General features: G+C 37.2%; 1 pseudogene; it reads left to right on the top strand.

Annotated features, from left to right (window-relative positions):
* Positions 1 to 2,677: 2,677 nt before the first annotated feature.
* LOC120108059 lies at positions 2,678 to 10,490 on the top strand (annotated as a pseudogene).
* Positions 10,491 to 18,621: the final 8,131 nt, after the last annotated feature.

Genomic DNA, 18,621 nt, shown 5'->3' with positions numbered 1-18,621 from the left:
GTCCTCAATCTAACATGCAACACTATTATCAATCTAACATGCCAAAGCTGCTGACGAACCCTAGCAAACCGGCAGGAGCCTAGAAAGGGCTTGAGGAAATGAATGGATTGCCAGGTGAAGTACCAGAGTCTCATGACATTGCCCGGCTGCCATACGTGCAGGTGGTGGTAAAAAGGAGGTACGGTAGTTATTAAATTTCATAACTTTTACTTTCTTCACTCAAAGAATAAAAGCCTGGGACATTTCATGAATTACCAAGGTTATTAAATTATCACATAATGATTGTTCCTAACGGCCAGACTATATTGATTAAAGAAAATATTTTTTAAAACAATAAGTTTTCTTGGTTAATTAAGAATTTTTAAATTTTTAGGGTAATGTTTCCCATCTATAGAGATGCAAATGGTCGAGCAGCTCACAAGCAAAATAACAATAATATTTGTTGTGGGATGGGGTTCCCAGTTTAGTCCCACATCGGCTAATCAGCGGAAAGGTCTGTGCCTTATAATGAGGAGGCCTAAAACCTTTCCTCACGAGGCGCCCCTACGGGGACAAAACCGTGAGGGACACCTGTCCAGCAGCCACGCGCCTGCAGGTGGGTCCGCCACCGTGCGAGCCAAAGCGCCCACGGTTCCCAAAGCGGACAATACCATATCGCTCTGCCGAGCTGAGCTGCTCCAGCACTCTCTCGTTCAGACGAGGCACCTTTTATAGGACAAAACCGTGAGGGTAGGGGGCAACCTCCGCGGACCCCCGCGCCGTCAGGGCTCGGGACTGTCATTGGGCTCCGGCCCTGGGCGACCTCCCGCAGATCCGAAAGCGACAATCCCAGAGCGGACAATACCTCGCGAGGGACGCAGATGCTTTCCCTGCTCGGCCGGTGTGTGGGCTGGTGTCGGGGCTCCGACCCCACATCAGATGGCGCTAGAGGAAGGGACCCGGCCACGCACAGACCTTCCCACTGGGGGGGCTGTGTTGTGGGATGGGGTTCCCAGTTTAGTCCCACATCGGCTAATCAGCGGAAAGGTCTGTGCCTTATAATGAGGAGGCCTAAAACCTTTCCTCACGAGGCGCCCCTACGGGGGACAAAACCGTGAGGGACACCTGTCCAGCAGCCACGCGCCTGCAGGTGGGTCCGCCACCGTGCGAGCCAAAGTGCCCACGGTTCCCAAAGCGGACAATACCATATCGCTCTGCCGGTAGGGGGCAACCTCCGCGGACCCCCGCGCCGTCAGGGCTCGGGACTGTCATTGGGCTCCGGCCCTGGGCGACCTCCCGCAGACCCGAAAGCGGCAATCCCAGAGCGGACAATACCTCGCGAGGGACGCAGATGCTTTCCCTGCTCGGCCGTGTGTGGGCTGGTGTCGGGGCTCCGACCCCACATCAATATTCTCATGAGCTTGACTCGAGTCCAAGCTCGACCTATCGAGCTCGAGCAGTTCGAATGGATTTTTTAAGTCGAGCTTAAGTAGCAAAATACTTGGCGTGCAGTCTTACCAGCCTAGTCGAGTTTGTATTTTTACAAAAATATTATTTTTTATTTATAATATATAGTATTGATTTAATATTTTAAAATATAACATGTATATATTTTTTTAATCCGACCTAACTTCTAGCTTTTAATCATATTATTTAAATATGACCAAGACTCAAATTTGAGCTCAAATTCAAGCTCGAGTTTGGCTCAGTTGATGTTTGAGTTGAGTTGAGTCGATCTCGAATATTTCTTCTTTTTTATCGAGTCAAGTTTGAATCTAAATATTATAATTCGAACGATCTCGAGTCGAGTTGTGAGCCTGAATATTTTAAATCGAGTCGAGCTCAAATCTTTGGATATTTAACTTAGATCAGCTCAACTGCATTTCCTAACTACTTTTATTTTTTTTATAAATCCGAATCTAATAACCACAAAGATGGAAGATACCATGCCAACCTAAAGAGCTAAAGTTCTAGGGGTGTCAATTACGTTGGTATCTAGATCGGATCAAATATATGGCAAATCAAAAATCTATCTATCTCAACCTGATTTAAAAAATAATTAAAAATTCTAAATTAAATTTAATTATTTTATTAAATAGATAATCTAATCTTATCTGTAACTAATTGAAATAAGTTCAGCGATCTAATAAGTTAATAATTGCCATCCCTACCTACCCCTATTGACATTATAGCAGCCTTTTCTGGCTCTCCACAGGCCACGCGTCGCCACGTGATAGGTAATTTATCCAACTTGGCTGCAGATAAAGAAACAGCTGATTCAGTCACCGTGTGGGTGACAGTTAAACCTTCTGGAAGTCCGACCCAGTCTCCGACGCGCTTATTAAATCAGTACTCCAAAGAACAAAGCGGAATTTGGACGCGATTCGGATCTCGAAAGCATCCCTGGTGAATAATTTTAGGGTAAGAATGGAGATCGAAATCCAAACCTGCTGAGGAAAAGCCTTGATCTCTACTCTTCGATTCGTATCGCTCAAATTCGGAAAGATTTGATTTCCATTATAGAACGCATAATCACCCATTCCTTTTTTTTTTTTACTTTTATTTTCGTCCAGATCGGGATCGACTCGATTCGATTTGATTCGTCCTGTGGAAGCTGGCGACATCGAACAGGTTTTCTTTTTGGAAAGAATTGAAGGGATTTCGCTAGAGATTGGATTGCTTCTTCTTCTTGTCCAGCTGTTATCGACTGATTCCAGACATCTATAAAATATTGTTTAAATAAGGGAAGAAGCTAAGTTTTCTTGTGAATTGGGGCGGAATTAGCGAGGAGTCGAATTTGTGGGAAGAAACCAGAAAGCTAGGGTTTTGGAAGGGAGTAAAATTCGGATATTTGGAGCGATCTTTGATGAGAGAGTAGAGAGGAGGGAAAGAAAGACTTGAGAGAGAGATGGGGAAAGGAGGAGGTTGCGTGCCGAGCAAGAAGCGGCAGCCTGCGGTCGCGTCGGAGAAGGCGGTCGGCGCGAGGAACGCCCCTGTCCCCCCGAGGACAAGAGCCACGAGGACTCCGATGCCGCGGCAGCGCCGCCGCCGGCGGAGCTAAAGCTGAAGCTCTTCATCGTGTTCTATTCCATGTATGGCCACGTGGAGGGCCTGGCGAAGCAGATGAAGAAAGGGGTGGACGGCATCGACGGTGTCGAGGGTGTTTTGTACCGCGTCCCGGAGACGCTCCCGCCGGAGGTCTTGGAGCAGATGAAGGCGCCGCCCAAGGACCTGGAGATCCCAGTCATATCGGCGGCGGAACTGGTGGAGGCGGACGGCATACTGTTTGGATTCCCGACGAGGTTTGGGTGCATGGCGGCGCAGATGAAGGCCTTCTTTGATGCCACTGGGAACCTGTGGAGGGAGCAGAAGCTCGTTGGCAAGCCCGCCGGATTCTTTGTGAGCACTGGGACCCAGGGAGGAGGGCAGGAAACCACTGCGTAAGAACCCATCTATTATTTATATATTCGCGTAGTATATAAAATTTGGATCTTTTTTATTTGTTCCAATCAGATTTTTTTGGGGTAGATCTGTACTAATTTGTGTTATTTCATTGAATATCTTGGCATTTGTTAGTGCTCGATAACAGGAAACAATGAAGGGATCAGCTAAATTTTCTTATAGTTCTTACTATATGACTGCAATTTTATACTGCTCTTTTTATTGCTAATGCATGTTTTGCTTGATGCATATATTAAGAAGTTCATGTGATGCCTAAGAAATGGTTTGATCCTTCACAAGCAAGTGTCAATTTTAATTGTTTGTCTGGAGACTTAATGTTGAATTAGCACAAAGCTTTACAGCTAAGGTGATACAAAGTACCTTTATATAGTTGTATTTAGAATTATTGTCCTTTAAGCATCATCATTCTCTCATACTTATTTTTCATTTTAATTATGGAGTTGCTATTGTTCCATCTGGTGATTAATTTTGTACTATACGAGAGTTTTTGACATGACTTTAAAATGTTCCTTTCCAGTTGGGCACATGGCTAATTTACTTTGTGTTCCTGCTATTTTATGTCCTTGGTGGAGCCATAAACCAGTGCTACTGATGCAAGTAATATTATTAATGAGTTTTCAGATAAAATCTTAAAGGTGCATGCCCCTAGGCATGCTATGTTGATTGTTTGTTGTGGATAGAATTTACTTGAAGTTGAAAGAATCATAAGCATCTTTGTTCAGTCATTCCTTTATACTCACTGCTTTACTATATATGAAGTGCTTAGTGAACTGTTTTGAATAGGCATGTCTAGGTCATCTTATTATGCAGTTTGACTGCATTTAGGAACTTGCCTGGGATTTTGCCTGTTTTTATGTATATCCTGATCATGTTTTGACTCAATATCTGCTCAACCAGTTTGTAGATTAAAACTTAGATTCCTTAGAGTCTACAAAACTCGACCTCTGACCTTCAAATTGTTAGACTTAACAACTATGAAGAAAAGATAATGAATGATCGGGAAGAACAGGAAGAGAATGAAGGGGAGAAAAATGAATGAAGGAACATACAGAATGAGAGAAGAGATCCATAGAGGGTTCGACCTGCTTAATATTGATGGTAATCCTCTTGTGTCTATATTCTTGGAAGATAAATCATGAATATATATCGATTTTTTGTAGAAAGTTTGCATAGTTTCATAGGCTTTTATCAAATTTTTCTGTGGCGAAGAGTGATGACACTTTTTTGCCCCTGTAGCTAGAGGTACTTTCATCCTCAACTCAATGGGATAATATAGAAAGAGGGCAGCAAATAGATAAGCAAGAGGAAAAAGAAGATGTGAAAAAAGAAACACCAACTAAGCAAAAAAAGCAACCAAGAAATTCTGGAGTAAACGCCTCTAGTTCTAGTCACTTGTGGGTCAGGCATTTATGGATAAACAATAAGTTGGAAGAGAGCAAATGATCAAGGTCATTAAATACATGGATTAGCACTTAAGCAGCTTAGCTTTGGTCTTATTTTGAGCTTTCTAACACCCAAAAATCATATTGAATCTATCCAGCACTTTTTACTATCCTTAGCCATCTTGGTCTGATGCTTCATCAAGCTTTAGTCATAACCATGGAATCAGATATAAATACAGAACTCAGTTACGACACCTATCATTCTCATCTCATCTCAGCACTGCTGAAATATTAGCTCTCAGTTGTTATCTGGATGTACTCCTTGATTTGTGCTAACTCGAAATTTGTAACCCTGATTCTCCTTCTATATGTGATAGTGTTCAAGGAAATCACTTCTACATTTTTGTTATAGCACCAATAAGAGCACACTCTGCTGCATAGGGTCTCCTAAACCACCCACCAGTCCGAATATCAGTTATACTTGTCATCTAATGAAAAGAAAAATGGGATTTATGTATGCTCAGTCCCAGCCAAGTTAGGTTTTGAGTCCCAATTCCCATTGGTAAAGGAGTGGGGTGGAGGGGGAAAAAGATCAAGAACATAGAAAATTTTCTCATGAATTAGGGAATTTCCAGGCAATGAACGTATTTCTAAATTTTATTTTTCGATAGTTGAACTGTAGCCATCTAAAAGATCCCCACTTTTTCTTTTAGCATTAATATTGGTTGATTTGTTCTTAAGTTTTTGTATTTTTCTTACTTAATCTCTGTTTTCTGGCTGAGTGTTTACAGCTGATGTGTCACAGATCATCATATGTATATATGTGCATAGTGCTGCATGCTCTTTATTTACAAGTATTTCAGAAATTAATGTTTAATGAATTCTGATCGATGCATAGAGGAATCAGGATGTCATACTTTGTTGCATTATTTTCTTCAGAAGATTAAAACGATATATTATTTGCATCTCAGAAGTTTCATGTGGCTCTCCTGATGTAGTGATATATAGATCGATAAACATGAAACCCAGTATTAGAGCTATCATGAAATTTGGATAATGCATGAATAAGCCATGTTCGAGAACATCAGATATCTAGTATGGATATTGTTTAACAATACCGTTTCTTTTTTACTGGAGTAATATTCCCTTTTATGTATAGTCTTTACTTTTGCTAAATTCTGTCCTTGGTGCAATCGTAAGGTTGCTCTATTGTGACTTGAATGTCATCGGTGGGAAACACGAAAACAGCCTCTCTGCTTACGGACCCTCCCCAGACCCTTTAGTGGTGGGAGCCTCATGCGCCAAGACTTATGCTGAATTCGAACAGCTTCAATTTTACTATGATTTAGATACATGCCAGCTTGCTTTTTTGTAAAGTATGGCAGAGTTCTGTTCAGGCCCTCCTTGTTCTTGCTAGTCATAGTAAGAGAGCACTAATTTTTCATTTACTAGAAAAGGGCATTAGTAACTCACAATGATTTATTTGATCTTTTCTCACAATGAAATGAAATTAAGAGGAAAGACTTAATGTGTAATCAAACAGATTTTGGTCTGTCATACACAGAAGATTTCTACTGAAACAATGCGGCAAAATTTGGATTGCTCTTGAGCTTGAATATTCCCCTAAGTGGTTAGAAATAGAGTTGAGCGTTTAGTATCATTTAACAAATAAAGATTTGGTTGAGATGCTTTGGACATATCTAAGAAAGACAATTATGCCATTGTGAGAGATTAAAATATGTGTTGAAGGGTCAGGAGGGAAGGAAAGGCCTAAAATAATATCGATGGTAGTTGTGTGAAAGGATTTGGAAAATCTTCTGTTACTTATGGATTTTAGTCTTGATAATGAACTTACTGATACTAGTACTAAATCTTACCCTTGTTTAATTTTTTTGAAACTGTTATAGCTAAAAGCATAGACACGGATACTGGTACTTCTAATTAATGTTTTTAAAACCAGACCGGGCCAGGTAGTTTAATCGGTTGAACCTATCTTGTTTAACCCCAAACCCATCTAGATGGAAAAACTATTTTATTTTGTGAGAATCTCTTGAACAGGTGGTTTGACCGGCGATCCAAATGAACCATTTCTCAATGAACTAGTTGGTTTTTTATGTATTATAAACCCACATTTTCCCATGAAGATAGGGGTCTGCAAGATTTATCTAGACCAGCCACCTTCTTATCCATGACACATCAAGACCTCATGATTAGTCATTCTCCCTTAATCTCAAATCTTGAGGCCCCGCTTGCGCCTCTCTTTCCCGGCCAAAACTGTTGGTGGTGGTCAGGTGGGATGGTGGAATGGTGAGTAGGCATTAGAGAGCCTTGGGAGTTCTCTTCTCATTCCTCCACATTTTTTCCTTCTATTTCCCATGAGATTGTTATGGCTGGTGAGCATAATGCAACCTGGAAACAGGAGAATAGGGCTTGAAGAGGAAAGTGATGAGGGTGTTTTGGTGGTTAAATTGGGGTGTCTGGAAAAGTTTTTGCATTTGGGGTACCAGGGATCTTATAAGTGGGAATAACATTTATTTGGCAAAGATGAGATAAAATCGTTTTGGAAAAAGAAGAAGAGATTCTATTCATCTTCTTCTTTGGGATGAGGGTGGAGGAGAGATTTGGGTTAAATTTTTAAAGATGTAAGATTGGAGATGGATAGATGGAGTTTTAAAAAAAAACTGGGGCTGTCCATTGAATGAGAAAATGGGTAAACATGAGTCAGAGCATCTATGATGTTTTATATATTTATGATTTTTTCATTTTGAAAATTTTTAATTGTATGAGAATATACCATGATTATGCATTATTGTCATGTTATGTGAACATAAAAGTGTTTAAAATTAGTAGGCATGTGCTAGAAATTGAACTAGAAAGTTTCAAATATTTTCCATATATTTGTAATTCTTTTTGAACGTAAAAAGTGTTGAAATTGTTAGAGACGTACTTAAAAAAAGATTCCTCCTATTTTCATATGAATTTGTGATTTTATTCTATTTATATTAATATTTAATCAATAACTAATACATTTATTATATCGTGATGATATCACAGTTTATTTTGGGTTGATGTGGTCGCTGAATTGGTGATACTTTTTTTTGAATGAAATGAAATTGAATCGGTGACACTTAACTGGTCCCTTTTCCAGTTTGATGGACAGTCTGGAATTTGAAACATTGCTTCTGATAACAGTGATGCCAAGATTACTTGACCCTACATGAACAAATGCAGAACTGAGATAAGATTGGGAAAAGCACTTACTATTGCTAGCACATGCCTATTAGTGTTACATTTGATGCTCACAATCGTACGAAAGTTGCAAAGTGGGCTGTAGCCCAGATTCTGCACTCTGTTTGGGGAGGCTTCAATGTTCAAAGATGACGAGGTGTCTACACAGGCATTGATAGATTGGTAGCCCTGACTCCAATATTGTCAAACAAGAAACTTGTAGAGATGCAAACACTTATACTAATTATTACATCTCTCTCTCTCTCTCTCTCTCTCTCTCTCTATATATATATATAATATATATATATATATATTATATGTATGTATGTATGTATGTATGTATGATATATATATTAGTTCAAAATGGTAATTTATTTATTATTTATTTTGGATCTGTAAGATAATTATTTAAATCTTTGTGCTTAATGATGACTTCGATGCCGAACAAAATATCTTTTTTAGATTGACTTGAAGGCCTTCAGTTTGTTCTTGGCATGTGGTTGGTAGTAACTAGCTTGTGGCTATCTGAGCTCCATGCAGATTCCCAGTGCATAAAAAGTATCCACCTTAAACCCTGGCATCTGGGATCGTATTTAGCTCTTGATGGCCTTGACCATACAACCTGTCTTAGGTGCCTAACTTTTGTAAAGTGGACTTACGCAAGTTGGGATGATCAAGGTCAGGGAGACACTATCTTGACTCACTTATAGATGTCTGAGAGGCAACTAAGGGATCTTATCTGATTTCTTGGCAACAGCACATGATTCCTCCATTGCTTATTTTTTTTGTAGGATCGCTCAGTTCTTGGCATAAAGATTTCTATGAAATCACTTTTTATGGACTTGGGGTTGAAATGTCTTGATTAATGGTGAAATCATACGACTAACTAGCTTGGTGACATCATATCAGGCAGAGAATTGTTGATGGTAATAACTTAGCATTTGCTTATAAAGAAGCATCCATCCTACTATAAAAATATTTTTTAAGGCCTGTTTGGATGATTGGGCTGAAAATCTTATGGGATTCGTTGGTTAGGCCAGTACAACCAGCAAAGTTATAACAGACCCTTAAAATATTATGATTTTGCTGGTTGTTGGTTGTACTTGCCCAACCCATGAATTCCTTAGGAATTTTCAGCGCAATCATCCAAACAGGCCCTTAATTTTTTTTTCTTCTTACTTTTCTAAGACGTAAATTGAGTCTATTGAGTCTGACTCATCTCTGCGAAACATTCAGTGAGTGGTTTCCATAGGATTTCTTTCTCAGTGTGTCCTTTTTTCTGAGAAAAAAGAAAGAGGTTCTGTTTAGTGGAATCATGTGGTTATTGCATATTATTGGAAGATATTAGTCAAAGAACTGTTGACTCCACGATGACAATAATTTTACGATTTGTTCATAAAAAAAAAAATCATCAAACTATAAGAATACATTTGAATTTTCTGTTTTCAACTTTTTAGAGGTAAGTTGAGTCTATTGAGATTTGACGCATTTGTGCCGGTACACTTAGTGAAGTGGTTGCAGCAAGCTTCTTTTTCTCAGTATCTATTTTTTAAAAAAATAATGATTAGTCTAGTGAAGTCCTTTAACTGCGAACTGCTTGTTGGTTTTCAGAAAATCCAAGAGATAATACTGTGGAACGTTAACCATAAAAGTATGTCTTATGCTTTCTAAGGCCATTGTATTGGTAGCTGTTGTGAATGTTGCTTGGTTATTGGGAGCAGATGTGTTAATTTCTAACTTTCAAAGATAAAGTGGATGAGATAATTGCTAGGTACAGTACTTCATGATTGATTAATTATTAATGCTAAGTTGCTTAATGGTGGAAGGGGTTAACAACTTTCTGACTTTTAGTGCTAAATATATTGCATGTTCCCCAAAATGTTGCTTATCCTCCAGGAACACTTTAACACTCATTTTGGTTTCATCGGCTTTTGTAAGAGCTTAAAAACAAAAATTAAAACCTTTCTCAAATTGGGTTAAACTTTAGTACCTGGAACATCTTGAAGGTGCTCCATTACATGCTCTATTAGTTTTTTTTTTTTTGAAATTAAAGAAATTGATATTGTCAGCAGTTAAATATAATTAATTTGCTTCCATTTTACAGAGGACTGCAATTACCCCAGTTAGCCCACCATGGGATGCTATATGTTCCCATTGGTTACACTTTTGGAGCAGGTATGTTCAAGATGGATGACATCAGAGGGGGTTCTCCAATATGGTGCTGGTGTTTTCGCCGGTGGATGGCTCAAGGGAACCTACTGAAATGGAGCTTGCTCTTGCTGAGCACCAGGGAAAATATATGGCTTCAATAGTCCAAGAGGCTGGTGCATCTTTAAGTTATCCAATCAACCAAAGCAACAGATATCTTGCACAGTTTAAATCTTCGTGATTATTCTATTCTCTCCCCCGTATTTTGAAAATGTTGTTTTATGATTCTTCCCTCCCCTTTTTACTGTGCCTGGTACATGTCCTAGTTTTTGCGCCTTATGCTGGTTATTTGTGTTTATCATTTGCCAAAGTACTGCAAGACACTACATGATTCACAACAATGGCATCATATCACGAGAATAAAAAGATTGTGATATGTTATTCCTTTGCGTTCTCAGTTATATTGTATATTTCTATATTAATCTAGTATATAAATTTGGTTAACAGTGTTTCACTGCAAGCAGTTTTTCTAAGTGGCAATGATCAAGAAAAGGGATATTGTATAGAAGCCTCAATGCTGGTACTGAATCAGCTGCTGTTGTGACATTCTCTGCTCTTTCTGATGTATCTATTGCCACTTGATTCTGCTTGAACTAAAACCAGTTCGATACCTGTGCATTAATTGGCACTACACAATGGTTGCTATTGCAAATAAACCATGGTGACATCCATTCAATTTTGTCCCAACTTTTTGGTGTAGGTTTTATGAATTTTCAATCACCAATCAATTCAATTTAGGTTAGCTTGATTGTGCAAAGACTTATAGAAAAGGAAAAGGATATAAAAAAGGAAAAAAAAGCTCAAAAATAGAATCTCTAACTTCTAGTTTTTTTATTTAGCTAAATTTGAGAAAATTCGTTTCTTATTTTTTGTAGTTTACCGTCATCCAAAAAGTTGAAAAAATCTTTTTACTCCAGAAAATTTAGTGTTCCTGAACCTTCTGCAAGCAACCAAAATAGATTTTAACGCTTCTTTTTGATGTTTTTGAACAGAAGAGATGCCAGTGTTCATGAATATTGATTACATATATGCATCATAATCAAGGACAGTGGTACAAATTGTGCCCCTTGCAAGGGCAAAAAATTAAGTTCCACCAAACATTAGATTGGTTCTATTTCTTCTATATTTTCTGTGAATCAGGCTAGCAAGTAGCAAGTGGTTGTCTGGTCCAAACTAGTTCAGTCGGTGTCCAGTGGATCATTATTCTGGCTGAAAGTCACTGTGCCCTAGGTTCAAGGTGGATTTATTCTACTGTACTTAATTAATATGATTTATTAAAAAAATTTACATATATACGCACACATACCTATTTTTAGAGTTGTTCTTGCAATTAAATCCAGCTGGGTGGTGCCCAAATTAGATGTTTATCTTGTAAAATGATGAAAACGAAAATGCTATCAAGGTTCCTGCAGACATGAAAATTTCATCAGATTCAAAAATGATGATTTAGCAATTTAATAATCATGGAACCTCTTACAAAAAATCTCATAAATTGCTTGAATCCCTTAATGCCATGTGGTTGTGGCAAGAGAACGTTGGTATGTACATAATGGGAGCCCTGTAGCTTTACTCCGATAAGGATACTCTTTTGCAATGATATTCTCTAATATTTTTAAATAATAATTTTTTTATAAATAACCATAATCATCTAAACTTTGGTAACTATTTGAGATCTAGATCCTCATTCATCAAATATGTCTATTTAGTTCTAATATAAGTACATTTATTGAACTTTGAAATAACAACATGACTCCAAGAGGATTTTTGTAAAATACCCCTCTAGTCGAGTTTTATTAAACAACAAAAAAGTGACTATATATATTCCAGCCTTCCTCCACCTCTATTTAGAGCTCCTCTGAGGTTCTCTTCGATCCCACCAGAAAATCTAAGCCTCTGATCGAAGCTCGTAGCCAGATTTCTTCAAATCCCTCTTCGATTGCTAGTAGCCGGATTTTTTGATTTTGTTCGTTCTTTTCAACTAGCAACGCCGCCAGATCTTATCACCGAGGTCTCTGCCGGTTCCTCACAATAGTTTGCATCCATGGCAGGGCTCCCATCATCGGGATATCTTGGTTTCATGGGTTTTTTTTTGGGGGGGGGGGGGGGGGGGGGGGCTCTTTCTTTCTCTTCCTTGGTTAGAGAGAGAAGCTTCCTTTCTCTCTCTTTTCTCTCTTCTCCATGCTTTCTCTCTCTTGATTTAGGGCCAGATATGCTAATTGATCTAAGTTAACTGTGCCATTGACAACCAAACCCAACCCCCGATTGAACTTAAACTAAGATTCTCTCTCTTGTTGAATTTTCTCTCTCTACTGAACTTTCTTTCTCTCTCTCTATCGAACTCTCTCTATACTCTCTCTCTAGGGTAGTTGGATCCAGTAGGGACTCTTCATAGTAATTTTGAATTGACCTTGGTAAGGTCCTAATCTAGGGCCGTCGGGCGGCGTGTCAACCCCGCCCCGGCCCTTGCCAAATACTGATAGATTTGATTGCTCCGATCTTTATTGAACTATTGTGTCCTAGTTCAAGCATGATTCGATGAATTTCACTTTGATCGGACCGACCGGGGTGTCGGGCATTCTCGCTTGGTCAACCCTATGAGGTTATTGAAATTTAGAATTTTTATTTTTATAATGTTATGATGAAATTCTAAAGAAAAGTATAATTTTGAAATATTAGGCTCTGAGAAAAAATTTTCAAGATTAATGGATCTATTAGTTGGATTGCATTTGCAAGGTAAGTAATGGAACCTTTTTCTAAATTTATGGGCAAATTATAAATATTTTTTTGAGTCCCTTTTAGGACGTGTTTGATTCACGAAAAAAGAAAGAAAGAAAAAAAAGAAAAAAAAAAGTAGTCAACAAGAAAATTAAAAAAGACTTCTTATTTGGTTGGAGTTTTCAAAAAAAAAAAAAGAAGAAGCATTCCTATGAGAATAAGATTCTCATATTTTGTGAGAAATAAAAACTTATGAGAAATATGGAAAAGCTACCATCCCACCTGTTATAAATTAGAATTTTTTTTCTAAAGTTATCCTTAAACCATCAAAATCTATGGATAAGATCTTTTTCTTTATTAAGAATATAATAGCTATTCCATACAACTTTTCTAGAAAAGTAGATGCTTAACTAAACATAAGCCATTTTGGAATGTACCACTTTTCTATGGTTAACCAATCATGCTAAAACTTTTTATCAAATATTATATTTTCAGAAATTAACTTTTCAAAAAATTATTTCGGTGAGAAAAAAATTCTTCCCACGATCCAAACAAGTCTTTAAAGTCTCTTTCGAGTTTCCATGCTTCTCTCTATTGGGGAGGAGACCTTTTGGTTTCACTCCGTTTTAAGCCTATCCAAACTATAATTTTCTAAGTTTCTATCTTCAGTTATTTTCATATCATTTGGAAGGTGATGTGTTCTGAAGGTGAGATCTTTATATGTTCTTGATTTCATTTTGTTAGAAAGAGTTTGGTCTTTAATTACCAACTTTTTTCTGGAAGAAACTCCCGGGAGTAAGAGATGGATTTGATTAGATTTTGATTAATCCCGAAGGAATCTATTTATAGATTCTATCCGAAGACCAAAGAGACGTGATGGTTTGGAAGATACATAATATTTCAAAAATACCGTATTTTTTTGGAAACCAACGTTTTTTTTGAAAGAGTACCAACTCTTCTATAAAAGACGTCTCACAAAAAAATATTTTTAAACATTTAAAATAACTAAAAATTTGGAAATAAAAAAATTATTTTTTTAAAATTAAAACTCCAAGAGGAATCTCTCATTCCATGTATTAAAATTCTATCTAAAAATCCAAGCATTTAAATGGATGGGCCAAAAGTAAATAAGCACCATAAGAATTCTTAACGGATATAGAGCATGAAATCCAAAACAAAGGATGACACACCGGAGTTTCAACAGGCAAGAAGCAACTGCAGGCTATCTATCTAAAAATATGGATATTTAGATGGATGGGCCTAAGAACATATAAATACCAAAAGCATTTTTAACCTATCCTGTGTAGGATTATTATTCCTCAACACTAAGAGTTGAAGGCCTCAGAGAACCTAAAAGTGCAGCTGTTGATCCAGAACAATACTCTTAAATTCATGATGAAAGATGTGACTGCTAATACTTCCGACAAAGTAAACATCAAGTAAGCAACTCAAATCTTTGTCTCGTCCTGTACTTGAATGGCGAATAATTTGGTTTTGTAGGAAAAATAAGTGGTTTCTTTTGCTGGCGTATGTTTATCCTGATAAACCTTTCTGTAGGAAGAAGTTCTTGGGTGTTCTGGATCAGCTCTGTCACCTCATCCTTCTGGTATTCAATCCATGAAGAGTTTTTAGCTATGCTTGCAAATTTCTGATTCAGGGTTTTTTTAGCACCGTTTTTATTTCTTATTTTCTATATTTAAAAATATAGTTATAAAAATTGAGATAAGAAAATATTTGATATTATTGTTTTTATTTTTTATTCTTTTTAATGAAACTTTTATTATTTTTAGAAAAATGAAAGGAAGAAATACCTACATTTGGTATTTTCAAAAACAAAAAAATTCATGTTTATTACTATCATTTCAAACACCGCCTCCACAGCTACCATCATAGCTTTCATCCCATTATTGTCACCTCTACCACATTGATGGCTCCTCCATCACCACCCTTACCATTGCTATCACGATCATTGTTACCTTCGCTCTGAATAATCATTATTACTTTTGCCACATCATCGGTCCATTTGTCACCACTATCTTTGTTGTTATTATCACCATTACCATCATTCCCTCTATCACACCATTACCACTAGTATCGTCTCCTCACTATACCACCATCGCTTCCATTGCCTCCAGTGCAACTGCCGCCGCCTATACCATCACCATCATATTTATTTTTAAAAAATAATTTGACCGTACAAAATATATTTATTTTTTAAAACTTAAAAAATAAAAATAATTAAGTGTATGATAATGCCAACTCTGGTTATGATTAACTTGGATTATCTTGTTCTTTTCCCATGCGTATTTCATTAATTTTCCTCTCGATTTTCGGTAATAGGTGCTTTCATTGCTTCAACTTCAGCAATTAAAAGGACTAAATATCCAGTTTCTCGCACTCATCTTTTTAATTTTTTGATTGAAAATGGGGGAAGCAGAGCACTTCCCCCAGATTTATTGCTTAGAAATTATGAATTTGCCACATAGCATGACAAATTATGATAGACTAGAATAAAACGAGAGCGTTTATGGCTTCTGAGAATTGACTCTCTAGCTTTCCCGCTGCAGAGATCCCCCCAAAGCACAAAGAAATTCAGAGCCATATGAAGTGACGAACGGATCGAGCCAATCTTCTGAAGAAAAATCCCTGCGTTTCGTTCCAACCAAATCTGCCAATGTATCGACACAATGAGCTGGTCCCAATCTTTTCGCGATTCTCACTTGATTTTCTTCCGCCGCCAAGTCAGACCGAAGATCCCGAATGTCCTTCGACCAGCCTGAAATGTTTAAGATGTAATTTCAAAGGGAACCATAAACTTTTAGCAAAAGTATATTTCACAAGAAGATGAGAGGTAGATTCATTGGGGCTAGCAAGTAAAATAGTTAGCGAGTTTAAGCTTCTATTGACATAAATGATCTTAAGATCTTAAAAATAGACCTCACCCAAAATGGCTAGCCGGAAGGTATTATTTGAATTTCTTGATCCTGTACAAGTAGCCAAGATCTATCCAGAAAATAACCGATATGGGACTAAACGCAGGTCCGCACACAGACTAAGAGTTCAAATCTAATCACAAGCACCACGACTTGTGGTCAACCTAATGAATCCGTACTATAGTGTCTTCTAGTCTACATAGGTTTCGGGTCAGTCCGCTCTAATACTATTTGTCACAACCCAGTATCTCACCCAAAAAGGATAATTGGAAGGTATTATTTGAGTTCTTTGATTCTGTATAAATACCAAAGATCTACCCAGTAAATAACTGATATGGGATTAAATACATGCCCGCATGGGTTCTCACATAACCGGGGCAATTCTAAGATGATGTTAATAATCTAATAGCTCAGATTGTCAAGCTCTACAAACTACAGCGGTGCATCCTTCGCAGCGAGCGCGAAGTATGCTTACGATCATTCCGATCGCACGGCAACTTCTAACAGATCTTGCAGTAGCTTCAATTCAAATGCGAAAGCTTCATAATGCCTTCAATATGTACTTCCAAACTCGGAACCAGCACAGAGTTAGTTGTGACTTCCATGGCCTCGCAATGGAGATGGACAAGGATGATCCATTTTATGTACCTCCCTCTAAATAAAGCTCACAAACCTGTTCCTCGAAATCACCTGCATCTTCCTCTAGCATCCTTGCACTGCCATGTCTTATCATGTCTTACGTCGTCGGGCAAGATTCTAACGTTGTATCCATTGATTCATTTGTTTCAGGGAAGTCGCATGTGTGCTGTTCTTGAGAAAAATCTAAAGAACTACATCTAATGTGGATGTTGCAGTGGCACTGGGTTTTAGTTATTGATATTTTTGGTTCAAACTTGATAGCTTTTCATTGCCTTTTCTTTTGGTTATTCTTCTACTGTTTTATATAGCTTGAATTGGTTTCATTGAAAACTTCTCAACTGTTATCTGAACTCTCTTGGTCTTAAATCATTTGGACCTGAACCTTATTTGTGTATCTGGAAACCTGGTCTCAGATATCAAATCATTTAGAAGCCAATGCATACCTGCTCCTTTATATTGTATTCCTACTTGACCTCAACTCTGTCTTGGCAAGAATCGATCAGTTTAATTATCAAAGAACTATTTGCTTTTAATTGCATTAACTCATTGATGCCACCTTTGGCCAACTCGGTCGACGTAAGCTCATTTCTTTGATAAAGCTTACAAAATGATGCTTCTGATGGAGTTTCCAATATCCAGCCCCAGGCTTGGAAGATCAAACCTGATTAAAGGTGTATCCTTTATCAACTCAATCAACTCACCATCGTTGTATATATTCGTCTCCGCAAAACTAGGATCAGTAATGGAAACGGATTGCTTGGAAGGAAGTTTCTTGGAAGTGAGATCCATTTACCAGCATTTGTCACAGCAATGTCTAATCTTTTGGACTGTGCTTCAATCATTTGATTTGCCTTCTTTTTGGTGAGTGTGAAGAGGTTGTAGTAGCTGGAAGTGGGGTAACTGGGGTGGCTCTTATGCCATTTAATAACTTCTTCTAGTTGGCCAAAAAAAAAATTTCTCACCCTCCCAAAAAAAAGAAACGGGCTGAACTTTCCAGCATGGCCAATCCCAGCAAGGATTCCACAAGATCTGCCATCATGATTCGTACCTGTAACTTCATTCCTGTTATCTAATTCTGGGAACACATTCAAAGTGTAGATCATGAACGACAGATACTCATTGCATATATTTTAATCAGAACTCAAATAAGATATTTCTAAAAACCCTTCTCTGTTTGTTGTTGGTAGTACAACTTTTAGGGTTTTTGAAAGTAAAGCTTTTACTTGTCGCAAAAAAAAAAATAGAGCTTTCAAAAAAAAAGAAAAAAAGAAATGCTTATTAGGTAACCTAACTGAGAAAATACTTTAAATATAATAAAATGATAATAAAGGGTACTAATAGTATTATTGAGTATAATAAAATATAATATTATATATTATTACATAGTATAATATTATTATAATATAATATGATACGATATAATATAGTAATATATTAACATGTTATTATAATGATATAATGTAATAATATAATATAATATAACATAATATCATAGCTAATGTCAGTTAATAATTATAATAAAATATTTTGATATAAACTATTGCAATTATTATTATTATTATTATTATTATTATTATTATTATTATTATTATTATTATTACTACTACATATTACTATATTATTTCATAGTATAATATTTTTATGGCACTTCTTTATGGAAGTTTTGGTCACTATAAAAATTTCATTAAAGCCACATCAACTATCTGGCATTTGCTATAAAATAGCTTAGGAGAGATTCTTCCGTAAGTAAATTTTTTTCAACTTTTTAACAAAGTTAAAATAGTTTCCAATTATTCACCAAACATCACTGTATCATTCAAAGTACTTTTTTTTTTGGACAATTTCTGATGCTCCAAACACCTTGCCAAATGGGGAGTGCCCCAATATAACAGGGGTGCACTTCAAAGTTAGTGGCAACGTACAAGAAACTGAGCCATCAACCATGTGCAAGAGTATAAAATAACATAACTTTTTTTTTTTTTAGTACAGCGACCACTCACATACAACGGGTGTGAGTTATAGCCTATAAAGTCAGAAAGAAGCAAAAAATGCAAAGAAGATGATACAGAATCATG

This window comes from Phoenix dactylifera, unplaced genomic scaffold (genome assembly GCF_009389715.1).
Source record: "Phoenix dactylifera cultivar Barhee BC4 unplaced genomic scaffold, palm_55x_up_171113_PBpolish2nd_filt_p 001156F, whole genome shotgun sequence".
In the NCBI taxonomy this organism is placed as follows: Eukaryota; Viridiplantae; Streptophyta; class Magnoliopsida; order Arecales; family Arecaceae; genus Phoenix; species Phoenix dactylifera.
The sequence above is the reverse complement of the archived record's forward strand: the minus strand, read 5'-3'. Positions and strand labels throughout refer to the sequence as shown.